This window comes from Macaca nemestrina, chromosome 15 (assembly GCF_043159975.1).
Source record: "Macaca nemestrina isolate mMacNem1 chromosome 15, mMacNem.hap1, whole genome shotgun sequence".
Lineage (NCBI taxonomy): Eukaryota > Metazoa > Chordata > Mammalia > Primates > Cercopithecidae > Macaca > Macaca nemestrina.
The window spans coordinates 22,588,443-22,616,406 of record NC_092139.1 but is presented as its reverse complement, the minus strand read 5'-3'; the positions used below and the strand labels follow the sequence as shown (position 1 = coordinate 22,616,406).

At 43.0% G+C, this 27,964-nt stretch overlaps 1 protein-coding gene across 17 annotated transcripts in view; it reads right to left on the bottom strand.

Moving 5' to 3' along the window:
* The window catches only part of LOC105496374 (protein tyrosine phosphatase receptor type T), a 1,121,698-nt gene that overhangs the window by 128,933 nt on the left and 964,801 nt on the right, over nucleotides 1–27,964 (bottom strand). The gene's annotated exons all lie outside the window — the stretch shown is intronic.

The window sequence follows — 27,964 nt, the reverse complement described above, 5'->3', positions numbered from 1 at the left end:
TGAACCACCTGAAGAGACACACACACACACACAGGGGCTCCGGATCACTGAAGTAGGACAGGACCTAGAATTCTACATGGCCATCAAGTTCCCCAGGTGATTCTGACACCAACCATTGGAGGTTAAAACCATCAGCTTTGGTGTCAGACAGACTCAGGTTCATAGGTTACCTCTGCTGCCTGACAACTAGCTGCAAGACCCAGGGCAAATTTCTTACTCTAAATCCTGAACTATTCCTCTATATACTGTGGCAGATGACAGCACCAATCTTATTGGGCTGTGAGGATTAAATGAGACAATGCGTAAAATACACAGAGCACAGTGCCTTGCACATAGTGGACACTTGATGCCTAGCAGTTGCTATTCTTGTTTTTTATACTATTGCCAGTGGATCCAACTATATTGCAATGTTCGAATTCCCTCCCCAGCAGCCCCACTGTGGGATCCCATCTCTCCCTGAATTCTTGCAAGCGACATAGACTCTGACCTCAGTGAGGAACTAAAAGGTTAAAAAGTTCTTTTCTATGGATTTAAAATCTATGTCCTTTAAATTTTAACTGGATTGGTCTTAGATATATCATAAGAGATACAAAAATATGACTAACTCCTCTTGCATATAAGAGTTATTCAAATATTTCTAAAAAGCCAACATGGTCCCTCTGAGTTTTTCCAACAAATATGCATCTAAATATAGCTGTCATAGTCCTATCACATGAAAGGCTATAGGTTAAACATCAGATATCTTGAGAGTAAATTTCTCCAGGTCCCTTGCTCCGTCCTTCACAAGAGTAGGCTTCAAATTCAATTTTGGTCATTCCTGTCTCAACACACAAAGAAGAGATGTCCCAGAGAGGTCAAATGCAGTGCAATACAGGGAATAATTTTCCAAGGTTGAGCCCCACTGATCGCGAAACAGATAGTTTCAAGAGGTAACAATCTCGCTGCCAAAGGAAGTATAAAAGGAAATGATAAACCTCAACTTAGGCTGGGCACGATGGCTCATGCCTGTAATCCCAGCACTTTGGGAGGCTGAGCCGGGCAGATCACTTGAGCCTAGGAATTGAGACCAGCCTGGGAAACACAGTGAAACCCCATCTCTACAAAAATTACAAAAATTAGCCAAGTGTGGTGGTGCGTACCTGTGCTACTCAGCAGGCTAAGGTGGTAAGATCACTTGAGCCCAGGAATTGAGACCAGCCTGGGCAACACGGCGAAACCCCATCTCTACAAAAATTACAAAAATTTAGCCAGGTGTGGTGGTGTGTACCTGTGCTATTCAGCAGGCTGAGGTGGTAAGATCACTTGAGCCCAGGAGGTGGAGGCTGCAGTGAGCCGAGATCACGCCTCTGCACTCCAGTCTGGGTGACAGAGTGAGACCCCGTCAAAACAAAAACAAAAACACAAAAAAACAAAAACAAAAAAGAAAACAGAAAAGAAAAAAAAAACCCTAGATCTCAACTTAGAAGTGCTTTAGAGGCATTCACGTGGGACAAATTCCAGTTTGATAGCATCCTCCTTGAAACATGAATCTCATGATCTAGGTGTAGACTTCACAGGAGAATGACAGATGGCATACGCAAATGAGGACAGTTTGAAGAAGGTCTATTTATAAAAGGTCTGCTGATAAAGGTCACAAGCGTATAGGGACCCAGGATATAACAGCATGTCAATCAGAGAGCTGTTTATTACCTATGGGACCAGAGGAACACATAGAGGAAGAAGTAACCAGAGCCCCAAAGGAGAGAGCTGTGAAGAGGAGGCACCGTGAACAGAAGCAGCGGCTTTCTCTTGAAAGTCCCAGCCAGTCATAGACAACCTCACAGGGAGAGAACCAGAGGCAAAAAAATGCCCTGACTACACCTTATGCCCTTCCTCTGGTCCCCTGTGGCAGCTCTCATTAGCTGAACCCAACAACAGTCGCAAGTGGCAAGTGATCTTTTTGACAGACTTCATACAGAATACACTCTAGAAGCAGAGAGCACAGTAGAGAAACGAAGAGAGGGGAACTGGATCTAGGAGTCCCAACCAAGAAGAGAAAAGTTGCGTTTTTGTTTGTTTGTTTTGTTTTTTGAGACCGTCTTATTCTGTCGCCTACGCTGGAGTGCAGTGGTGCATTCTCAGCTCACTGCAGCCTCTGCCTCCCAAGCTCAAGCAATTCTCATGCCTCAGCCTCAGCAGCTGGGACTACAGGTGTCTGCCACCGCATCCAGCTAATTTTTTATATTTTAGTAGAGACGGGGTTTCACCATGTTGCCCAGGGTGGTCTTGAACTCCTAAGCTCAGGCAATCTGCCCGCCTTGGCCTCCCTAAGTACTAGGATAACAGGTGTGAGCCACTGTGCCCGGCCGAGAAAAGTTTCTTTATACTTCTTGTTTGGGCCATCATTTGAAGAAACATGTAGCCTAAAATGGAATTCTTCATTCATTATTATTATTATTTTTTTTCAAGTTGGCTTGGGGAAAGAAAGGCACTCAGGAAGAGGAATGCATCTTCTGGTTATAATGCTTTGGCCACAGGCACACTGTTCTACCAGTGAAACGATTCCGGGCAGACGTACAACAAGAAATGAAGCATTGGATCGGTCAGGCAATTAGACAGGGGCAGGGGGGAACGCCAACAAAAGAAAAATGAGCAATTCTGCTGCTGATGACATTTCGAAATTTTATTCTTCATTTATTATCAAAAAGGAGTGTGTTTAAAAATGTATATGTGACCTTCTTAATCATAAATTTGAAAAGATATATAGCAGATTCTTTGCTTCTATCTGAGCTCTGCTCACATTGGCCCAGCAGGAAATAAAAGGAAATCTGATAAGAGAGTTAACTTTAAAACTATAAATGAGTATGTTTCGGAGGCTTTGATATTTCCTTGGGGGCAGAACTCTCAACCGATCTCATTCCGTTCAGGGTAAAGTAATATGGAAAGGGTTGTCTTAGGCACAGATCATTGGTTTTCAAAGGAATCATCATAATAATAAAAGCCTCACTGCTTTTATGAAAAATGGTACTTTATAGAAATGTTTGGGTAGCTCTGAACACCTGTATTCAAAAAAGAAAAACTAAGCATCCCCAAAACACATATTTAAAAATTGGAAAGTTAACTGAATTGTAAAAATATCAGATATATTACCTCCTTGGTATTTAAAGCTGATGGCTGACTCTGTATGTTCATGGTGATAATAATGTTATATAATCATTTTAATGTAGGGACAGATGTTTCGGCAATTGGCAAAGACAGCTACAAGGCGGAAATGGAGAGGGTATTTGTGGAAGGAAATAAAACACAAAACCACAGTTTGGGGATCTATATCTATTCTTCCAGAATTCTGAATTTAAGTTTTTAAAAAAGACCTCTCAGTAACACAGAAAAATTGATATTCATCTCCATAGCCAAATAATTTAATTTACTACCCCCAGACCATAGAGGCTGGGTCTCTCTGGTCCCAGGGGCAGAATGAGGACCAGGTTGGCTTGATACAATGGAGGAATTTCTAGCAAAGTAGAACTGCTTAGGTCTCTTTTGGAAATACCTAATGCCTGAATTCCCCTCCCCAATTTTTCTTGTTTGGCAACCTTCTCTTCACCTTTTTAGGCCCTTATTTTTTTCTCTCAACAAAAGAGAAACCCAAATCTGTGAACAGGGCACTGGACTCTTAAACTATGACCCTTTAACTATGGACCAGGCTTCAACTCAATCTTATTCCCCTCACACAACCTTATCCTCCCATTTCAGAAAACATCAACTACCTCCTCCCACCACATTATTCCTCAATACTCCATATTCCTTGATGTGTCCCTCTTCTTCTCCACTGGTTGCCTCCTCTTTATCCTCCAAGGCTCAATGTAAGTGTCACATCTCCTCTAAGGCTTCTCCCTGCTCTTCTACATAGAATTATTATTTTCTCCTCTGGTTTGACTCATCCATTGAACATGTACATGTATCAGTCTCTGCTAAATGCTACAAGATCATGTCTTCTTAACCTTAATCCTCATGGAACATGAAGACTAATGGCAAAGACAGGCATTAAACAGATACAGAGGTAGAGACAAAAATCACAAAGATGACGAACACCAAGAAGAAATACCTGTCGCTATGTAAGAGGTAGAACCTGGTTTGAACCCTGGCAGCAGATCAGGGAGGATTTTGGTGCCATGTCAGCTAAGTACTTGTTGAGTCAAACTGCAGTGATTCAACTCTTTCACCTACTACAACAAGAACCTCTTAGGAGAAGGGCTTTTGACTCTTTGCACCTACTCCAATTTCTTGCTGAGTGTCTGGCACATGGCTCAATAAATTTGTTGCACAAATTTATACTTAAAAGTCTGCAATCTGAAGTGTAGAAAAGATGGTCCTTTTACTCTGAACACAAATTATAACCATTTCAAAAGTAGATATGTGCAAAGAAAGAGAAGGAAACGCCTGCATAAAATTATCAGGTGACCTGGAATATTTGTAATTAGAAATATTTTGGGTGGCAACTTAGCATTTCCTTCTTGGAATGTTTGCAGAATTAACAAAATGTTCATGGAAGCCAGAGATTTCCCCCGCAGAGCCCACAAAATATCTGCAGCTATAGCATGTTGAAGAAGAAAAAGAAAATCTCATCCAATAGTCACATGACTCATAGGATGATCATATAATTCATGGAATTCTCAGAGCCTTCAAAACTCAAGTACTTATGACTTTCCGAATAGGGTTTTTTTTTTTTTTTCCCTGTAGTTGCTCTGAGATTTTTGCCAACTGGGTCACACAATTTCGCCAGCAGGGGGTACCAAAAGCTGATAAAAAGAGAGTATGCATAAGCCTGTTTATTCCTCTGCAGGAACATTTCCAAGGCTGAAGAATGTTTTAAGACACAGCAATCCAAAGTTTACTGCTTCTGATAGGTGAGGACGAGGTGACGCGGCCATAGCTCTTGGCATTTTTCCTTCTAACGGATCACTTTGAGCTCTCTCTGACCTTTGCTTGTTAGCTGAGTGTGAGGGGTAGGTGACAGGGGATGTGCCCAGGATGGATCGTGAGTCCTGTGATTTGTTCTGAGTGCCACTCTTTACAAGGGATACTGGCAGGTAGAATGGCTCCCGGGAGAGGAATGAAGAGCTGTTAAAAGTGTGGAAATCACGCTACAAGAGGAGGAGTGCATGAAACATCCAGGCACATTTCTCATGGAGAGGGAATACAAAGGAATGTTCTCTTCATGCATCTGATGGCTGGGTCTCTATGGTCCCAGCGGCAGAATGAGGACCAGGTTGGCTTGATACAATGAAGGAATTTCTAGCAAAGCAGAACTGCTTAGGTCTTTTTTGGAAGTACCTAATGCCTGAATTCCCCTCCCCAATTTTTCTTGTTTGGCAACCTTCTCTTCACCCTTTTAGGCCCAACTCAATGTCCCCTACTCTTAGAAGTCTTTGCCTGCTTCCCAAAGTTAGAAGTTCCCTCCTCTTTACTCATTAATTTGTTGGACAAATAGTTAATGAGCAAATACTTTGAATCTGTGGCTGTTAGAAGGAAGGAGATAATGATATGAAAAACAAGACAGGAATCCTGCCCTGTTTGGCTTCTGCAAGTATTGAGCTCCCCGCTACGGGAGAAGTTTAAGTAGAGACTGGGAAACCACTTAGAAAAGAGGTAGTGGAGGATCCCAGGACTTGGACTCTGCAAAACCCTTGACTCTCTTCTGGGTGAGGAACAGGACCACCCAGCCAACTGGTGGGGGCAGGAGTCTTCAGGGTTCCACCTAGAGGTTTTCCCTGAATGAGGGATTCATGCCCACTCTCCTGGGGAGACACTGATCAGGTACTCTTCCTCTTCCCCATAGGGCTCCTCGTCTGGACCATCCTCCATTGGAATCTCCAGACAGATTTTCCTGGGAAATCATGAAGATTGAAATCCTGGAGTCAGAGAGAGATCTCAGTCATAGGAAGTGGACCAAAAAAAAAAAAAAAATACACAAGTGAGGCCCTGCTTCTACTAAAAGCTAGCATTGTCCTCTTTGAATCCAGGATGCTCTGCTGGTGTGACTAGATCTCAGCTTAAAGCTACACATTGCAACTGTCAGGGAACTGCAGCATCTTCTCATTTCAAAGACAAGACACTGGCCGGGCGCGGTGGCTCAAGCCTGTAATCCCAGCACTTTGGGAGGCCGAGATGGGCGGATCACGAGGTCAGGAGATCAAGACCATCCTGGCTGACACGGTGAAACCCCGTCTCTACTAAAAAATACAAAAAATACTAGCCGGGCGTGGTAGCAGGCACCTGTAGTCCCAGCTACTCGGGAGGCTGAGGGAGGAGAATGGTGTGATCCTGGGAGTTGGAGCTTGCAGTGAGCTGAGATCCGGCCACTGCACTCCAGCCTGGGCGACAGAGCGAGACTCCGTCTCAAAAAAAAAAAAAAAAAAAAAAAAAAAAAAAAAAAATCAAAGACAAGACACTGAGGCCTGGACAGAGTAGTCCCTTAGCTAGGATGCACAGCATGTAGGATACAGGCCCTGCTTTCTGCCTGCCAGCTCAGGACACCTGCCCCACATTCCTCCACCCTTCTTCTAATCTAGAAGGGCAAATTCAGTCTGTGGTACACATGATTCCGGTGTCTTACAAATGCAGCAAAACTTTATTCATCTATGCCCCCACTGACTCAGAACTACTGTAATTGAGGCAAACGCTGAGCTACATCACATAAGAATCAATAGTGTAAACAGGGATATGGATGTGTGTAGCATTTAAAGGAGAATGCACTGCTTTCCCTCATATCAGGAGGCAGGACTGCACAGCAGTTAATATATTGGCTTTGGTGCCAGACAGCCTGGCATCAAAATCTGGCTCCATGTCAGACTAACTGTGCGAGCTCTTGCAAGTTACTCAGCCCTCTGCATGCCAGTTTCTTCCTGCCTGTAAAACACGGATTAGAGTAGTACTTCCCCGTAAGACTATTGGGAGGACTGAATGGTATGTTGCTGGTAAACCACTTAGTCCAAGGTATGCACACAGTAAGCATTCAATAAATGCTCTCTGGTATGATAATATTTTAAATACAAAAAAACCATGTTAGTTTAAATAACCTCATTATCTATGAAATATGAATACTTTAAAGCAGATGCCCTGAATAATGGCTTTTCTCTAAAAACCTCCATTGACATATTATAGAGCCATGCTTTCAAACTTTGAGCAAATCATTTGCGGAGCTTTAAAAATTACCAGTGAGATTCTAATTTAATTGGTCTGGGGTGCAACCTGGGCATCTGGGTGTTCAGTAGTTTTCCAGGTGATTAAAATGTGCCACTAAGCTTGAGCACCACCAATGCGGAACAGCTGTTCTCCAAGTGTGGCTTCCTTGGACAAGCAGCATCAGCTTCACCTGGGGATGTATTAGCAATGCAATTTCACTGGCCCCACCCCAATATACTGAATCAGAAACTCTAGGTGATCAATAAGCCCTCCAAGCAATTCTACTGCATGCCAAAGTTTGAGAACCACCAAAGGAGGTGGGCCGACTCTTAGCAAGTCTGAATTAGTAAAGTTTCATTCTTGAAAATGGAACACTAGGAGGTAGGAGACCTGGGTGCCGCGGGGTCCAGATCTCCAAATATCTCATTGAGTTGCCATGAACACTCCCTTTCCCCTCTCTAGGTATTGATTTCACTATGGGTGGGGGGCGGAGTTGGCATCTAAGAATCATGGCAATACCTGATACTTTTAAAATGATTGTTATGGATTGAATTGTGTTCCACTCACCCACTTTCTGGCTGCAAAAGTCCTAATCCATGGTACCTGTCCATGTAACCTTATTTGGAAATAGGGTCTTTGCAGATGTAATCAAGTTAAAATGAGGTCACTAGGGTAGCTCTCATTCCCAAATGACTGATGTCCTTACAAGGAGAGGGAAATTTGGACCGAAGAGAACTGGAAGAATGCCACGTGACAACAAAGGCGGAGATGGGAGTAATGAGCCATAAGCCAAGGAACACGGAGGACCGGCAGGCACCATCAGCTGCCAGGAAGAGGCATGGCAGGATTCTACCTAGAGTCTGAGGGAGCCTGACCCCTCCAACACCTTGATTTTGGATTTATAGTTTCTAAAATTATGAGAGAACACATTTTGGTTGCATTAAGTCACCTAGTTTGTGGGACATTGGTACAGTAGCCTGAGGAAACTAATAAAATGACCATAAAATAGTAAGTCCTAAATTAATATTATTTATTCAACAAACATTATAAAGTACTTATTCCATGCCAGCCACTATTCAAGGCCTTCATAAACAAGCTATTCAGTTCTTTAATTCTGTTGTGACACTATGAGCCCAGGAGTATTATTAGTTCCGTTTTACAGATAAAAGCATTGAGGCAGAGAGAGTTGAAGTAACCCGTAGAAAGCCACCCAGGCCTTCAGAGGCAGAGCTAGGATTCAAACACTAGCAGTCAGGCTTCTAAGTGTTCTCTAAGATTCCCTGTTATGTCATGCTTAGGCAAAGGGCCACCACATATCTCCCCTTGTCCCAAACCTTTCTCAGCTGCCTCCCTTTCTCCCCAGGCAAACACACACTCACACATATGCACACATGTGCACAGACACCTGCAGCCAGAAAGCTCTCACTCACCACCACTCACGGCCTGCAGACAATGAGCATCCTGTCTGCTCATTGCCTGTGCTGGGTACCAATTCTGGAGCATAGCTGGTTCGTCCTTTCCCTCCTGCCCCATCACCCTCGTCTAGGGCTTGTGAATCCCCCAGCACGGCAAAGGTACAGAAGCAGCAGCAGCAACAGCAGCAGCAACAGATGTCATCACAATCTGAAAGGCCAAAGGACTTGCTCTTTTACTTCCATCCCTTTGCTGTCTTGCCGTCCATGTGTGTGCCGCTACCTGTCTATCTCTGCTTCTTTATTCTGCCTGTGGCTACCTCTCTGGCCTGGATGGGCTCTCCTACCAATCACACTCTTTCCACTTAGGCAGTAGTCAGACACTTTTGGACCGTTCTCTGGATTTGGCAGTGAAATCAGAGCAGCAGAAGGCCTAAAACACAGGTGAGGCCCTCCTCCCTCTGGGCATGTGGCCACACTGGTCCCTGGGCCCTAAAGCAGAGCCTAGTAGGAGCAGCATTGACTTTGGAGCCAGACTGCTTAGGTTGAAATCCTGGCTCCACGATTTATTAGCTGTACAGCCTTGGGCAATTACTAAACCTCTCTATAACTCAGTTTCCTCATCTGTCAAATAGGAATAATTATAATGAATTTTCTTAACAATGCTTTGAGGTAGATATTAACTTATAAATATGAAAGTACTTAACTAGGATCTGTCACCTACCAAATAAGCTCTACATAAGCATTTGTTACATAATAGGTGATAAGAAGGAAAAAAGTGCTTCAAAGCAGAGTGACCAGAATTCGTGGTTCAGACAATGGGAGCTGCCCTGATGAATGCTGTCTGAGCTCTGAACCCCTGGGTTGGGGAGATGGCCCCTCTGTTCTTGGTGTTGCAGAAATACTATGGGCTCTGACTCTGGACTGACTTGGCTCCAAACAGCAGTGTAAAAGTGATCAAGTCTCCATTTCTATGACTCTGTGAGACTCAGTTTCCTCGTCTATAGAATAGAATTTAACCTACCCTAATTTGCAGAGTTACTGTGATGATTAGAAATGATAAATGATGATAGTTCCCTAGCATGGTCTTTGGCATATAAAGATATAAACAAGGGCTAGTTCTTTTTTATCCTTATCCTCCTTCCTTGCCCCAGCAATCTGCATGACTTTTTCCTTGCTTTAATTTTTAATTTTATGTTTGATCTGCTTTCTGAGATGAGCACTCCAGGGAAACAAGGTGACTAATTTTTCCTCTCAGTAGTTTCATCTTGCTCTATCCATATCCTGCTCATACAACCTGAAACCAAACCAGACAGTGGGGCAGATGCTCTTCCCCATTCATGCTTTGACCTTCAGTTTCACATGATTAAAAGTTGTAGAATCTTGGATTCTCCAGGCTGGAAAGGCCTTCCCAGTCATTTTCCTACCCTGGCTAGGAGACTTCTTGCAGCAGCCCTAGCCAGAGGATATCCAGCCCCTGACTGCCAAATTCCAGCAACCCAAACTCATCACCTATATGGGTAGCTCCTTACCAGGACTGCACTTCCCTATATAGGGTCATTCCTTGCTGAGCTGAGGCCGAGCTAAACTCTGTCCCCTGAAGGCCTCACCCTTTGGATGCTCCTCCTCAGTCTGTCTGCTATATCCCAACACAGCCTGTATGTGGATAGATGATGACCATGAATTCTTCAAGCTTTATCCCAAGCAACCTCTTCCAAGCAGTATCTCCTGGTTGCTAAGGCTCTGTGGCTATTTCCCTACAGCTGAGTGAATCTCCTTCTCCATTCCACACTCACATGTCCACATGTGATCTCAGATCTCAAACCAGGACTCCAGGGTGATCTCCCTCTCACCAACTCACAACTGCCTCCTCTCACCCCGACCCCATCTTAGACGTTCAGTTGCCAACTAGAAACATTTCCTTCTTGCTGAATGGCCAACTCACAGGGCTATTGCCCTGCTAGATTATAACCACAAGGACAACAACTTTGTTGGCCTTGTTCACTACCAATTCCCCAGGGGCTTACATAGATTTTTGGAACAAGCAGGTATCCTGTAAAGACTTGTTGAATTAATGTATTAGGAGATGATCACAAGTCCTTCAAATCCCATTCAAATCATCACTTCTTCCAGGAAGCCTTTTCTGATCTCTCCCTGACAGGGCAGGCCTTCCTTCTGTTTTATATCCCAGTCATTTGCCTATCTTCTGTCATCACTTTTCATTGTAATCAATGTACAAAATACACATATTTGTATATTATATTTGTATTTCCTTTAGCACATAGCTTAGCGCTTGCCACAATGTTGTAAAAGCTTTAAACATGTTTATGGAATGAATGAATGATCTAAGTGACACTTTCTGTTCCTTTATGGTTGCCCTGTCCCATATGTGAGCTTCCCCATGTCTAAGGCTTGACCCTTCTCGTCAATTTCTGCACCAAATTTCTGTACTTAAGCAGGGTCCTACTTACTATTCTACAAGTTGGCTTTCTATTGCAGGTAGTGCATGGCAATGATTCTCAGACTTGAGTGTGCATCAGAATCACCTTGATAAGCGGCATTGTTGGTCTCCATCATCAGAGTTTTTGATTTGGTAAATCTGGGGTAAGTGCAAAAACTTTGCATTTCCAAGTTCCTAGGAGATGCTGGGTTCTATATTTTGAGAACCACTGGTCTATGGAATGTCATCCTCTGCCCCAGAGGGGATCACAAACCATTTATCTTCCATCTTTTCTTCATCAGTCACCTCAAACATTACATCCAGGATGGGCACAGTGGCTCATGCCTGTAATCCCAGCGTTTTAGGAGGCTGAGGCGGGTGGATCACCTGAGGATAGCAGTTCGAGACCAGCCTGGCCAACATGGCGAAACCCCATCTCTACTAAAATACAAAAGTTAGCCAGGCATGATGGAGGGTGCCTGTAATCCCAGCTACTTGGGAGGCTGAGGCACAAGAATTGCTTGAACCCGGGAGGTGGAGGTTGAAGTGAGCCGAGATCATGCCACTGCACTCCAGACTGAGGGATAGAGTGAGACTCTGTCTCAAAACAAACACACACACACACACACACACACACACACACACACACACACACAAAATTACATCCATCCCCCACTCCACCCCAAAACTGTAGATGGGCATAAGACCATCTATCCTTTAATCCACAATTCCCATTTTTCTAGAATTTTATCCTAAGGAATAAGAAGGAAAATATACATGTATCATGTAGGTACCACTGGAAACACAGCTTCCTCTATGCCAGGATTTCTCAACCTCAGCACTGTTGGTATTTTGGGCCAGATAATTATTCGCTATGTGTGTGTGTTGGGGAATTACCTAGTGCACTGTAGGATTCTTAGTAGCATCCTCCTTGGTTTCTACCCTCTAGATGCCAGTAGTTCCTCCTACTCCCAGGTATGTCAATAAAAATGTCTCTAGATATTGCAGATTTTTTTGGGGGGGGTGGGCAGAATTGCACCTACTACTGGCATAGTTAGGTAAATGTAATAGTTTAACATTTAGCAGATACTACCATGTGCTTCGTATCTTAAACATAGCTCTGATTTTCACAACACTAACAAGGTAGTGATTATTTCTTTTGTTTTATAGATGAGGAATTCAGGGCCCACAAGGGTTAATCCTAAACTTATAAAACAGGTAAGGGGAACAGGTGGGATTTGAGCCTGCTGAGAGCATGCTCTCCTCCTCACCCAACTTGGCTGCCTTTCTTTAATAGCAAGCGATCGGTTAAAGCCTCGTAAATGTCTAACAATAGGGAATGGGTTCAGTAAATTATAGTGCATCCCCTGGATGGAATATTATGCAGCTATCAAAATGATGGGGGCCATTAAAAATGAAAACTATGTAATGACATGGAAAAATGCTAACTGGATTACCTTAAGTTAAAAAATACTAGAAAATAAAAATGTGTCTACATTGTGATTATAACGATAAGGAAGTATATCTATGTGCGAATGGTTCATATGTTAGATTGAGGATATTAAGGATCATTTTCCTTTCTTCCTTGATATCCATTATTGTTATCAGAGTGTCTTCATGTTCCTAATTCCTAAGTAGTAGCAGAGTAATGATAAGATTCCAGATGTTAGGTTTGCCCTAGGCCCTTCTTCCACCTGAATTAGAATGAACGCTTCTCTAAACTCTGACTATAGCAAGGGGTTGATTTACCCTTACTTTCCCTCCTATTAGCACTGTTGCATCTATGTTTGTGAGCCCAGGCCCCTCTCTTTGCACTGACCAGCTTCTCTAAAGCACAGAAAGCTGGAAGCATAGAAGAAAACAACTCTGAAGGCATTGGTGTGAATCACTCTGGGAGCCAGGGCTATTAGGAACATACAGTCTTAGAGTAAGAGATGCATCTGTCTGTCACAGGGTACTGAGTGGTGCACTGTCTCATGCATTATGCATCAAGAGTGGCCTGGCACCCTGGCCCGGCTGTGCGGGACAAGTCTTGCAAAAGAAACATCTGATGAACTGATTGGAATGTCAAAATGTCATTAAGGATAAATTAATGGATGTGTTACTTTGGCTGTAAGAGGCAGTGCCAGCAAGACAACAGACAGCTGGTGGGCTGTTCTCCAGCCCAAGACAGACGGCGTTTGCAATGGAGATTCATGGCTTTATGCAATGTGAGGTGCTTTGCAGGGAGAAGAATAAACAGAAATGCTCCAGCACTTAAGCGCCATAAAATCACAAGCATGAGATAAATTAATTAGTGTACACTAGGAAGGCGGCTGGTCTGTCTGCACTCCTGGGGAAAGCTAGAATGGATGGCACTGGGTTAGAGATGACGGGCCCCTACACCAGCCTCCTAAAGAAAAGCAATTGAATTTAATGTGCAATCATAAACTGCCGCTGATGGAAAGATAAGTCTGGTTGGTGTTTGTGTTTTCAGGGATACTATTTCTGCCTACTGCTTCAAATGCGTTGTGTGTGTGGGTCAACTATCTGAGAGGACTGGGGAGACCTGGGAACTAGTTCTGCTTATAACACCATGTGGGGTATGAAGGGTGTTATAATCTCAACACACAGAGCAACTCTCAGGGAAGCCTGACTCCCCCTGTGCCTTTCTAGATAGGGAGTGGTCCATTCTTCTGTGATAGGAGGCTCACCACTTCCCATTCAACCTGACCCAGTGTTAGATAAGGATTGTTAGAGAGTTCTTCTTTAGATTTCCCTAGCGTCTTGCTCCTTATAACTTAACAACCTCAAAGACAACAAGGAGAATAGCTAATGCTTACTGAGTGCTTGCTGGGTGCCAGGCACTGGGCTCTGGTCAAGTTACAATGTTATCATGTATTATCTCCATTTTGCAGCGTAGGAAAAAGAAGACTGGAGGGTGTGAGAGACATGCCGAAGATCACACAGCTAGTATATGGCAGGGCCAAGATCCAAACCCGGGGCTGCCCAAGGCCAGGGCTTGACATCTTAACTGTCACACGGTTCTGAGTCCTGTAACTACCATTAATTGGATGTAGCCTGGCTTTTACAGCAATATAGAATAGGACAAGGCAAGACAGATAAGAACTCGCATGTAGCACATACTGGCCACGGCTAAGCACCTGGCCTGGGTCAGCCTAACACATTGTTCATCAGTAGCCTTTTTGGAGTACGGAAATTATTTCCCCATCTGAGATATCTATTTTCTTATCTTTTTAAAAAAGGTATATATATATATATTTTCAGCATACAAAAATCGGTTTCACTTCTGTGTATTTATAATGAACAAATAGAATCTGAATTTTCATAAATAGTACAATTTACAGTAGCACCCGAAAAAGAAACACTCAGATATAAATCCACCGAAATACACATGGGACCTACATGACAGAAGCTATAAAATGGTGATGAAAGAAATCAAAGAAAATCTAATCAAACGAAGAGACATACATGTTCCTAGGCTGGAAGACTCAGTATTGTTAAAAGGTCACTTCTCACCAAATTGATCTACTGATTCAATGCAAACCTAGTCGAAACTCAGCAGGATATTAACAAGCTTGCAGATATCAACAAGCTAAAATGCCATTGTACATTTATTTCAAAGAAAGAACAGGGAGACAGGTCGTGATGGGTCATGCCTGTAATCCCAGCACTTTGGGAAGCTGAGGCAGGAGGATTGCTAAGCCAGGAGTTCAAGACCAGCCTGGGCAACATAGTGACACACTCCTTACAAAAAAAATAATAAAAATAAAAATAAACATTAATAAAAAGAATGGGGAAAAGCCTCTAAACCTTAAATGTCCAGAAAATATAACCTGAAACATTGTTATGTTAAATATCACAATCATTTAGGTATAGTTTTTAAATAAAGTTTTTTATGTATGTCTGGTATAACTAAATTGGAATAAAATTCTCTCCAAGGTACAACCCTTTTTATAAGATATTATAAACAAAAACGTTAAGAGACAAAAATTTACTCAATGAAGTTTAAGTAGGACTCAAGAGGCCCATTTAAAAAACAATGAACTTGATCTCAACTCTATCCTTTCTTTAATCTTGCTCCTATTTCTCCAATGCAGATGATAAATTTCATACCAATTGTGAGACAGGGAATGATCTTGCTCCTGTTTTAGGGACAGTGAGTATATTTAAGGAAATGATACAGTTGGTAGAGTTTTTTTTTTTTTTTGAGATGGAGTCTCACTCTGTCTCCTAGGCTATGAGTGCAATGGTGCAATCTTGGCTCACTGCAATCTCTCCGCTTCCCAGGTTCAAGCAATTCTCCTACCTCAGCCTCCCGAGTAGCTGAGATTACAGGCATGCACCACCACACCCAGCTCATTTTTGTATTTTTAGTAGAGATGGGGTTTCGCCATGTTGGCCAGGCTGGTCTCAAACTCTTGACCTCAGGTGATCCACCCACCTTGGCCTCCCAAAGAGATGGGGTTACAGGCATGAGCCACCGCATCTGGCTAGTTGGTAGAATTTTTCATTTGATTGGTATAGTGGTCCATTCTCATCCTGCTGTAAGGATACTACCTGAGACTGGGTAATTTATAAACAAAAGGGTTTAATTGACTCACAGTTCTGCATGGCTGGAGAGGTCTCAGGAAACTTACAATCATGACAGAAAGCAAAGGGGAAGCAAGGCACATCTTACATGGTGGCAGGAGAGAGAGAGCATGCAAGGGACACTGACACTTTTTTTTTTTTTTTTTTTTTTTTTTTTGAGACAGAGTCTTGCTCTGTTACCCAAGCTGTAGTGCAGTGGCATGATCTCAGCTCACTGCAACCCCCACCTCCCAGGTTCAAGCGATTCTCATGCCTCAGCCTCCCAAGTAGCTGGGACCACAGGTGCATGCCACCATGCCCGGCTAATTTTTGTATTTTTCGTAGTGATGAGGTTTCATCATGTTGGCCAGGATTTCTCAAATTCCTAATCTCAAGTGATCCACCCACCTTGGCCTCCCAAAGTGCTGGGATTACAGATGTGAGCCACCGTGCCCGGCCAAAACTGCGACTTTTAGAACCATCAGATCTCACAATAACTCCCTCAGTATCATGAGAATAGCATGGGGGGAATCGCCCCCAAGATCCAGTCACCTTCCACCCATTCCCTCCTTCAACACATGGGGATTACAATTTGAGAGGAGATTTGGGTGGGGACACAGAGCCAAACCACATCAGTTGGTTTTTGTTTTTTCTACTTTAATTTAGAGCAAAGGGTAAGGACTAACTTTGGACCCTTTCACTCCATCTTTCCCCTGCACTCAGACCTGTGAAGTGTTTCTCTCTGGGGCAGGGGCTGTAGTGCCTACCAGTTTTGCTGTCATGTAAAGTAAGTAGCCTCTTTCAGAATCCCTGCCACAGCCATCATGTGTTTCATGATGAAACATCATGTGTTTCACATTCATCATGTGTTTCATGATGAAAACACAGCACTAGTAATTAGCACCTCTTTTTCTCCACAGGTTTCTTCCTTTATATGGCCTGTGCCCCTGCTCAGTGTGGTGAGACTTCATTTCCTTACATTTAAAATATTTCCTCATTGGAGTGACTCAAAGATTTCGTGAGATACCTGTGGTGTCACGAAATATTAAGATTGGTTTTTGTCCACTGTGCTTGGTTTATAACTACCATATACCTTGTTACAGTCTTTTGCTATAATGTTGGGTGTGTTAGGGTCCAGGGGAAGGCCTCAGGAGATACACCCTGTCTCCTCCCTTCCTCTCACCTGCCCCAAGGCAGGACTCTCATCTTCCCCTGCTTTTCTCACTGTGGATCTTAAGACCCTCCTCTGAGAGGGTCCCACTTCATACCAGGGGGGAGGAATGCTGATTTTATGAAGCTCCCCTAAGAACCCAAGAGGGCTGCGTTTCAAGAGAGAACTTCCAGATAGCTGAATGCGTGGAGATTCCTGGAGGGTGGTGCCCCGGGGAGGATATGGAAGCTCCACATCTCTTCCCCCAAACCTCGCCTTATGTGTCTCTTCATCAGTATTATTTGTAATATGCTTTATAACAGACCATTAAACATGTTTCCCTGAGTTCTGTGAGCTGCTCTAGCAAATTAGTTGAACCCAAAGAAGGGATTGTGGGAACCTCAACTTGAAGCCTGCTGGTCAGACATTTCAGAGGCCCAGGCTTGTGACTGGTGTCTTGGGGAATGGGAACAGTCATGGGGACTGAGCCCCTAACCTGTGGGATCTGACACTATCTCCAGGTAGGAACTGAATTGCAGGACACCCAGCTGGTGTTTGTGGCTTGATGTGTGGGGAAATCATCCTATACATTTGGTTACAGAAATCCTCTTCCATGTTGATGACTGTGGTAGTGTGAGAGTGGAGAAAAAACACACTTTGAGAGAGTTTTTCTTGACACAACACTTATGTGAAAGTACTTGGTAAACTACAAAACAGGAGTAGACAGAGTAATAGAAAACATAAAATATACTGGTCAGGCGCAGTGGCTCACACCTGTAATCCCAGCACTTTGGGAGGCTGAAGTGGGCGGATCACAAGGTCAGGAGATCAAGACCATGGTGAAACCCTGTCTCTACTAAAAATACAAAAATTAGCCGGGCGTAGTGGAGAAGCACCTGTAGTCCCAGCTACTCAGGAGGCCAAGGCAGGAGAATGGCGTGAACCCGGGAGGCGGAGCTTGCAGTGAGCTGAGACAGTGCCACTGCACTCCAGCCTGGGCAACAGAGTGAGACTCTGTCTCAAAAAAAATAAAATAAAACAAAATAAAAATAAAAAAAAATAAAATATACTAATAATAACTATAAGGTACTGAGCACCTACTATGCACCAGATATAAAAACCAGATGTTATATATGCATTCAATTATCTTATGCTGTCCTGGTAAATCTCCACAGCAACCGCCCACATTTGGTATTATTGTCCCCAAGTTACAGATGAGAGAACAGGGGCTCAGAGAATTTAAGTTAGTAAGCGACAAAGTCCAGGATTCAAACCTCAGTCCAGTCCATGCTCTTTTCACTACAATGCTGCTTCCAGGTGTTGGTTATTCTTTTCCTCTTTTCCTCACCATTCAGAACTAAGGCAAAAGCACTGTTTAGCACCCTTAAGTAATGGAAGATGAGATTACAGAAGTACAATTTTTGACCAAATTGCCCCTTGCCTACATGGCTGAAAAACATCACAGTAAAACAGTCAATGCATATACTTCGAATCAGTCACAGATCTGGAAAAACCTTAGATCCCACACTTTCACGGTAGCTCTGCTGTATAAAGGAAAGATAAGAAAAAAAAATATGAAATCCCCTACCAACCAGATATGAGCTTAGATTTTTCACCAAAAGTTCTCATCTGGTAGATTCCCAAATCAAAATTGGTATAGGGAAGGAAGAATGAAATAAAGTATAAAGACTTAGCTCTTCTCCATTTCTGAAAAAGTCCATTGTTGCTAAGCTGTTTTCCCAAACAGAAGAAGCCTTCTTTAGTCTCGAGGCTCAATTTGGTTTACAACATTAATAAAATGATATTTATACTCTTTACAAAAATCAAGTCTTTCATTAAAAGCAGGGTTTTGACCACACTACTCTTTCTATTCTTCCACTTAAAAAAACATGGGTGATTGTAGTATACCCACCAATTCCCACCCTCTTAGAATGTTCACAGTGGTTCAAAGCCCTTAGAATAAAAAACTGCTCCAGAAAGTAACTCAGCCAATGTTCTTTTATTCTGTTAAGAAAGAGATTTCATCAGCGGAAGCATTGAGTCCCTTGAGGCTTCAGGGATAAAGAAAGGCTTCTGAACACACACTTCTCATGAGATAATCATGGTGAAGGAGACTTTACTCCTCATAATGCCTCCAAAACCATAATGAGTAGTAATTGTTGCAATAGATACTATTTCAATATGTATGTGCTCAGGGCATTTTTGCCCTTTATTAAATGACCTCTGTACATTTATGAACAGTCTAAGGATTGTCTACCTCAATACCTAAAAAAGGAAATGATGCCACTAAATAGCATCTTGTCTTCTATAGATTTTGCTTTCCAAACTCAGGTTCCATCATCATACTCAAAATCGTGTGTATCTGATGATCCTATGGGACCAAACTCTCAACTAAGGTTTTGGACTAAATGGCCAGGCTAATGCTTCATGATGCTCTTTCAAATGTCTTTATTTGATAGCCCTGGATTCTCAAGCCCTTCCAGATGGGTGGTTCTCAACTATGGTTTCAGATTAGAATAACCTGGGGAACTTTAAAATGTCTGGGCACTACCCCAGACCAGTTAAGTCAGTTCTCCAATCTCTCTTTATAATAAAGACTGTGGCTTGGGGTCTCCTCCCTAGCTGAGTGCCCTCCCCAAAATACACCAACTCCTCTAAGCTCTGTTCCCAGAAAGGCAACATTTCTAATGGCACTGTTCAGAATATGGTGGCCCCTCTCAAATGCTGACAACCTTGCCTTTTTAAAGGAAGGTGTTGCCAGCCACATCTCAAAAAAACAAAAACAAAAACAAAAACAAAACCTGTCCCCCAGCCCCTGTATTTGGAAATGGCCATGGTAGCACACTCCCCTGACCCCATTCAACCCCAGCTCTTTTTCTGCCCACCGGTCTACAAAGTCTTCTCATATAAAAATGACATCGTCTTCCTTTGTAGTTCTGGCCAAAATCATTAGTTATCTCTTTTCTTTCTTGTTGATATTACCATGGATGGATGCCAGGAGGAGGGGTGTCTTACCCAACCACTTGGAGCAGAAAATCTGTGAAGTTTAAGGACCACCATCTAAAATCCTCCTACTTCATTCTATTTTCAAATTCTTCTTCTACATAACCTATATCTGGTAGTTAAAATTGATCTCTCCCCCCTCTCTCTCTCTCTCTCTCTCTCTCTCTCTCTCTCCCCCCCTCCCTCCCCCACCCACCTCCCTCTGATTTATCAAACCACTGCTTTGTTCTAGCCTAGCTCTATAATTTCATAAATGACAATAATTCCCCTGGCACGTACACTGTATTAATTTCTTAGGATAATCCCATGAATTGAACACTATCATTCCCACTTTACAGATGAGAAAACTGAACCTCAGAGGGTTTAGGATTCACAGATACTAAGTAGTATAAATAGGACTCAAACTTTCTCCCTGCCCTTTTCTTTCCCTCTCTATCCCATTCCTTTCTTCCTCTTCTTTGCCTTTTAAAGTTTTTTTCCTAGCATGCTATAAAATTAAGTAATGAAAAATGGTGTGTTTCTGTGTGTGTGCGTGTGTGTGTTTTTCAATGTTATGAGGCCAAGGAGAAAAGTGAATGAATGCGTCTTTTTATTTTTGAGACAAAATCTCATTGTGTCACCCAGGCTGGAGTACAGTGGCGCGATCTTGGCTCACTACAAACCCTGCCTCCCGGGTTCAAGCGATTCCCCTGCCTCAGCCTCCTGAGTATCTGGGACCACCCCATACAGCTAATTTTTACATTTTTAGTAGAGATGGGGTCTCACCATGTTAACCAGGCTGGTCTCAAACTCCTGACCTCAGGTAATCCACCTGCCTGGGCCTCCCAAAGTGCTGGAATTACAGGCATGAGCCACCGCGCCTGGCCGAATGTGTCATTTCTTTAAGGGAACATCTTGCATCTGCTTTATACCAAAAACTTTACTGGACCTGTTAACCCATGGTATCTTCCCTCAAAGGAGAATCAGGGACTTCTCCCCTTTGTTATGTCTTCACTGCTCTTCTTTTCATGCACTTGTAACATTATTTTGTAACGTTAACAGGCTCAAGATCCTTTTAAGCTGTGAGCTCCTTGAGAGAGTATTTCTTACTAAAGACTCAACAATTTTCTCTCCTTAGCACAATGGAATTGCTCAGCAAATGCTTATGAATGAAATAATATGCCACTTAAACATCAGAGCTATTCTAAAATATAGGTGTTATGACTCCCATTTTACAGATGAGAAACTGAAGTTGAGATGGAATTAAGTGAATTACCTAAAACTGTGGAACCAGAAAACTCGGGGCTTTTTCCTGCTTGGCACAGTCATCTATCTAACAATGACTTCCGAAATACCTCCAAGCTTAACTAGACAACTAGCTAATAAGTGGGAAAGCACTTTGGAAGAGATAAAGCCCTAAAAACAAACAAAATGCAATCATTATCATCATCATCAACATTGTGGGGCTTAACTAAAGCATTTCCTTCCATTAAGAGCACTATTTTGAAACACTTAGCAAGGCATTTTCCAGTTTGTGCATCGCAGGATCCCATCTTTGCTACAGCTCTAGCTGTAAGAGTCATTCCCATTTTGGGGATGCTTGCTGAAGGTAGTGCTTTCAGAAGTAAACCCAATACTGCCTTGGAGTCATATTGCTAAGGGGGCACTGTGGCTGGGCACTTCTGACCCTGGTTCTCTCTGTGGCTGGATCAGCAAAAGGGTATTGCTACAGTCTTCTCTGTGATACATCTCCAGCTCCCCCAAGCAGGAGCTATGTATGAAGATCTCCATGGCTCTCAGGTCCAGCACAAGCACAGGTAAATAGAAAATGCCTATGAATGAATGACTGCCCAAGGAAAAACATTTTAGAGTTTATGTATTATCAGCAGGCAACAAAGTAATAACCACAATCAGTTGGTATGCAAAGTGTTCACAAGCTATGAAGAGTGCATTTCAGGGGCGGGAAACCCACTTGTCTCCAGAAAAGCCAATGGGACAGTCCCAAGCTGGGTTCTCTGAAAATCAGACTGTGAGAGACATTGACAAGCAGGAGATGTATTGGGGAAGCTTGACCTGTAGATAAAAAGGGAAGGGGAGAGAAGGGGAAGAGGAGGAAGGGAAGGAGAAAGAAGAAGGGAAGAGAAAAAGAAAGGGAAAGAGTGGGCAGAGGAAAGGTTGAATGGTGATGCAGTTGTAGCAGTGTCTAAAGCCTACCCCATGAGAAGCCCTGAAGCTGGGGTGGCTTTTACACCCTGTGTCAACCAGTGAGTAGATGACTTTGGGTGAGGCAGCTCCAAAGGGCAAGTTCTGAAGGAGGCTGTTAGTGTCACAAACAAGTGGACTTTCCTCCCGTGAAATGCACTCTTCATTGCCTATGAACACTTTACATACCAACTGATTGGGGTCATTACTTTGTTGCCCACTGATAATACAAAAACTCTAAAAAGCTTTTCCTTGGGTGATCATTCTTTCATAGGCATCTGCCAGCATCAGTTGTAGTGAATGCGAAGTCCCTCATTCTTTTTTTTTTTTTTTGAGACGGAGTTTCGCTCTTGTTGCCCAAGCTGGAGTGCGATAGCATGACCTCAGCTCACTGCAGTCTCCACCTCCCGGGTTCAAGCTATTCTCCTGCCTCGGCCTCCCAAGTAGCTGGGATTACAGGCATGCACCACCATGCCAGGCTAATTTTTTGTATTTTTAGTAGAAATGGGGTTTCACCATGTTAACCAGGCTGGTCTCAAACTCCTGACCTCAGGTAATCCACCCACCTGGGCCTTCCAAAGTGCTGGGATTACAGGCATGAGCCACCATGCCTGGCCCCCTCATTCTTGAAGGGGGATCTGAGGAGCACATCACAGTGTCCTCCACAGGAATTTTCTAACCACATTTCAGTAGGGTACTCCTTTCTGTTAGCAGGGAATCTCCATACTCTCATTAACCTTCTTTATAAAGTTCAAGTATGTTTATGAGGTAGAAGCATTAAGAGTCACAGACAGTCTTTTCTAAGCCTCAAGACATCACTAACACCTGGTTGGTATTATTAGGTTGGTACAAAAGTAATTGCGGTTTTTGCTGTTCAAGGTACATTTTACCTTTTTAAAATAGTAACTACCACAATTATTTTTGCACCAACACAATAAAATTTAAACTTAGGTATAAACTTATAACTGAAGTATAAACATCTTTTGCCACCTTTGGAGGGAAAATTTGTATTTTTCCTGATTAAAGTGACAGAGCCTCTGACTTACAGATTTGCTCTACTTGGTATGCATGATTGATGCATTTAGACTCCAATTCAATAGAGTAAACAATAAAGCATCCGTTCGGTTGTAATCCCTATCCAAATCTATCCATACACATGGTCTAGCCCAGCGCATTTATATCTATTAATATCTCATTGTAATAGCGGCCATTAATTTTACACATTTATAATTGTGTCATGCAAGTACCAATGAAACATTTCTAAACCTAAAATCCATAAACCCATATAAGACTACAAAATAGATGATCTGAAAGCTCTATCATCACCATCGGCCAAAATAAGTGAACATGGATATTAACAAACTTCTAGAGAATGGAATACTATAACTCAATGAGAGACAAAACAAGATTGGAAGGGTATCAACTCCACACATATAACCACTCATGTATGTTCATTCATTCATCTAATCAACACAATGTTATGATGCCTGATTTGTCCTGGGCACTGATCTAGTCATTGGGAAATGAATGATGAGTAGTACATAGTTCTCTCTACATGGAGACCGACATACAAAGATGCCAAGGGCAGGATAACCTGGGAAGGGATCATGAATTAGTCAGTCAATGGGTGAAGGAACAAGAGATAAATGCAACGACAAAGATATGAGCCCAGCACTATGGACATGCTCTGTGGAAATTGGAGGGGGCCTCCAAAGTACAGAACAATGATACTCCCTTTATAAAGATACTGGAATTTTCTGGGCACACAAAGGGGATAGGAAGAATTCCAGGAAGAATGCACTGCAGGGATAAACATTATGAAAGGGACAGTTAAATCAGAGTGGTGTGAGGATGTCATGAGAGTTGTTCTTAAAGTCAGCAGGAAAAATAAGAATCTGAGATACTTGTTAAAATGCAGATCCCCAGACCGTGCTTTTAAAGAGACTGAGCAGAACTGGGGGTGACACTCAGGAATCAGAATTCCCACCAAGGGTCTCCTCTTGGCTGAACAGCAACACTGCTAGTAACCACTTTAGTCTTGACTGAAAATGTCTTAGATTTTCACCTATCAACATGTTTGCTGTAGATTATTTGATATTTGCTGGTAATTGATATTTAGCATCTTTAAATGGTTTTCTTCTATTCCTATTTTTTCTTCATTTTTATTCAAAGTGGCTGATAAATTACATTAAATAACTTTTGAGTATTTCTTGATGGAATCATTTTAAAATGCCTGTTTAAATATATTGAAGCAATGATATCTGCTTCACAGCAGCTGATGATGTGAAACGCATATGCCTTTGAAGAAAGGAGCAGTCTCTTATTTTGATGAGGCCCTACTATGTGCTAGGCATTTTACATTACGTCCATTGAATCTTTGTGAGACTTCTTCTGTACAGTTTGCATTTTTTAATCTCTGTTTTACATACCAGGCAACTGAGATTCAGAAAAAGTTGAGTGACTTGTCCAGGTCACACAGATGCAAAAATAGAAGTAAAAATGGCCTTAAAGTCACAGAAGCAAGGAAGGTACAAGGTCTAGAGTTATCTAAAAATTGATGTCATTTTTTTTTCTTTTCAAGAACAGAGTACCACCCTGTTGACTTTAGCTGTATGTCTTTTAAATTCATCTTGTTCCTTCACTCATTACACAGGCACTTACTGGGGTTCACTGTATGTGTTAGGAGTTCCATGAAGAACACTCTAATGAGCAAGCAACATCCTTAACACACATTTGCTCCTGCCCATAATATAAAGCAACTGCAGTTCAGAGAAAGGCGCCATTCTCACAGGTGGAGAGAATCATGGGAGACTTCTTGTAGAAGGCAGTGTTTGATCTGGACTTTGAAGAATGACGTAGGATTTGAATATATTGAGATGGAGGAAATTGGAAGCTATAGAAAAGCCCAGGAGTCCCATGGAGTATCTGCAGACAGAAACCAGCCCAGGTCACGGTTTTCCGCCTTGGAGACACCTGCACAAGGCATTTGTCCAAGGCTAAGTGAAGTAGTTATGTGCTCTCTCTCAGCCAGAACAATTGGTAAACATCTTCGCGCTTTCTCAAGAACTACTACACTAAAATACCTCTGTTCAAAACAATTACTGTGCCCATCACACACCTTGAGGTAAATTAACCTGTGGACATATGCCAACTCTTAATATCCTTTAAAAAGGCAAACACTGAACAATTGAAGTTGTTGGGGTCTGCTTTACTACAGAAAGGCAAAAAGGGATCCCAGAGAAGCATTTTTGTCAGCTCAGAATGTGAGGAATAGTAGCTGCTATTTATAAAATACCTACTGTGTGCCAGCCACTCTACATGTACACTCTCTCACTGCCCTTCACCAAAACACTGGGAAGTCACCGCTGTTATCATGATTTTCCAGATGAAGAAACTGAGGCTCAGAGTGGTTCTATGAGTGTTCCAGGTGGAAACAATCTCACAGGAGAGGCAAACCTAGAATTGTGAAATAGGCCTGACACCAAAACCCACATTATTCACATTTGTGTGTGTGTGCACTGGAGAGAAAATAATGGGTCTTATCTTTAACTATCCTGTGTCCCTGGGTGCCCAAGTCCCTCTGTTCCATAGCTCGATTTTTATTGGGCTATTACTTATCCTGGTCATTAACACCCCTTTTGCAACCTCTTGCTCTAACCCCTTGGCTACCTCTGATGCAGCAGCTCAGTGCCCTCAGCTCTGACTCATCTCAGCATGTTGCCTGTGCACAGCACTGCTTGGAAGACCAGCCACATCACGTGGCCAATCCCCAGGACAGCAGAGACAGGACTGACCCAACAGCCTCCTTGCCAGCCCGGAATAGCTACCACTTCTTATCCCTAGCAGGGCACTGTGGCCATGCACAGAAACGAGGCCCTACAGGCAGACAGGTACATTTGGTACCTGGCTCTTCTGCAACCTGGCTGATGTGCTCCAAGCACATGGTCCAGGCAGAAGTGCCCCCATCTCCCAAAGAACAGGGCTTAGTAAGAAGAATGGGTAGAGCTTGTGGGCCATGTGGTCCCGAGCTCAAACTTAACCCTGCTGCATTCTGGCTGTGAGCAATAGACAAGTCTTCAAACTTCAGTCTTAACATCTAAATAAAATCAACAAAATAACATATACTTTGCAGGGCTTGTTATAAGCATTGGGTGAGTATATATAGTAGGGACCAACTGGTAATGCCTTTCAACTTCTGCCCTTTTGTAGTCTGGTATAGGGTGTGCCTTATTCACTTTTGTGCCTGCAGTATCAGGCACAGGGTAAAGTACATAGCAGGAGTTCAATAAAACAGGATGAATCTTGAACCTCACCCTCTCCCTACTCTCAAAACTCTAGGGCAATAATTGGCAAACTGTGACCTGTGGGCCAAATCTGGCCCACTGCTTGGTTTTTTAAAATTAAGTTTTATTGGAACACAGCCACACTGATTCAAACACATCGCCATGACTTCATGCTACAACATCAGAGGTGCATAGATGCGACACAGAACACATTGGCTTGTAAAGCCGAAAAGATTTACTGTCTGGCTCTTTATGGAAAATATTTATGGACCACTGTTCTTGTGTAGGGATACTTTCAGTGATGGAGAGCACTTGACGGCCTCTTTATTTTGGGGGAAAAATAGAATTCCTCTGCTCCTCCCCCACCATACTTTATCTCCTCTTTCCCTAGTTTATTTTTTCTTCTTAGCTCTTACCACTACATACTATTTATTTTTGTTATATATGTTGTTTATTTTCTACCTCTTCTACTAAAAAAGCTCCACGTGTGTAGGGATTTTTGCTTGTGCTAACTCCTATATACCCAGAACCTTGTCCAATGCCTAGCATATAGAGGGCATTCCACAAGTATTTGTGGAATGAATAAACACTGATTTCATTGAAGAGATTGGTTAGTCAAAGTGTGTTGAAGAGAGGACACCCTTTGGCTAACCAATCTCTTCAATGAAATCAGTGTTTATTCATTAAAAGGACCAGGGGCCCCTAATACCTATGAGGAGGGTATTACTTTTCCTATTTTATAGATAAGACGAGTGAGACTCCAGTTAAGTCAGTGATTCTCTAACGTGTATGAATCACCTGGGACCTTGTTATGATGCAGATTCTGATTCAGGGGTCTGGGCTGGGGCCCTTGATGCTAGATCTCTGACAAGCTCCCAGGTGATGCTGATGCTGCTGGTCCATGGTCCACACATTGAGGAGTGAGGCTTCAAGGCTCCCCCTCGGGGTATATACTAGCACATAGGGGGACATCCTTTCCTTTCTGTTTCCTCTTCCTCATCTCCATGCCTCTCTCAATCCTATGGTCTCTGAGTCCTGTCCCTCCTCCTCTCCTACACTGTTGCCTGTGACCAAACACCTAGCCTCCAGACCTTCCCTTCCATAGCCCCCGCCTCCAGCATCTTCAGCCCCTTCCTTCTGCCCAGGCTCCTCCACTATAACTAAATCTCTGCCCAGGACTTTCTAATCCTTCCGGAGGCCAGTATCATGTGTCTCCTCCATTTTACAAAAAAAGGTGATCCTACTCATGGTCCCTAAGCAGGATGGCTTCCTCCTAAATCTTCATCCCTAAAACCTGTGCAAGTGATTTCTGATGGCCAAATGTCAAGGTCATGCCCAAGCCCACCCCCTCCATCCTCTCCGGCATCTGCTATGGCCAACTAACTCCCCCTGCTGCAAAAACCTTCTCCTCTTGGGCCTTATGTTTTACTCCTATCTGTCTATCTGCTTTGTCAGTTCCTCTCCTCTTCTATTTCTATAATCATGGTCAGTTCCTGGGCCTCAGCCCCTGGCCCTTAGCCCTCTGTTCTTGTCCTCTTTCTTCAGGCCTGCTTTCATCCACCTGGCACTCTCATCTGCCACCACTCAGGGGAAGGTTCCAAACATCCATGTCCCACCTAGACTTCACTTCTGCATTTCCAAGTTCCCAATGGATGCTTTTGCTTGGGAGCTCCACCAGCATTCTCATTGCAATATATCCAGAGTCATACGCATATGACTCACATGACCATTTCTCACCCCAAGAGGTCTCTATTTCCAG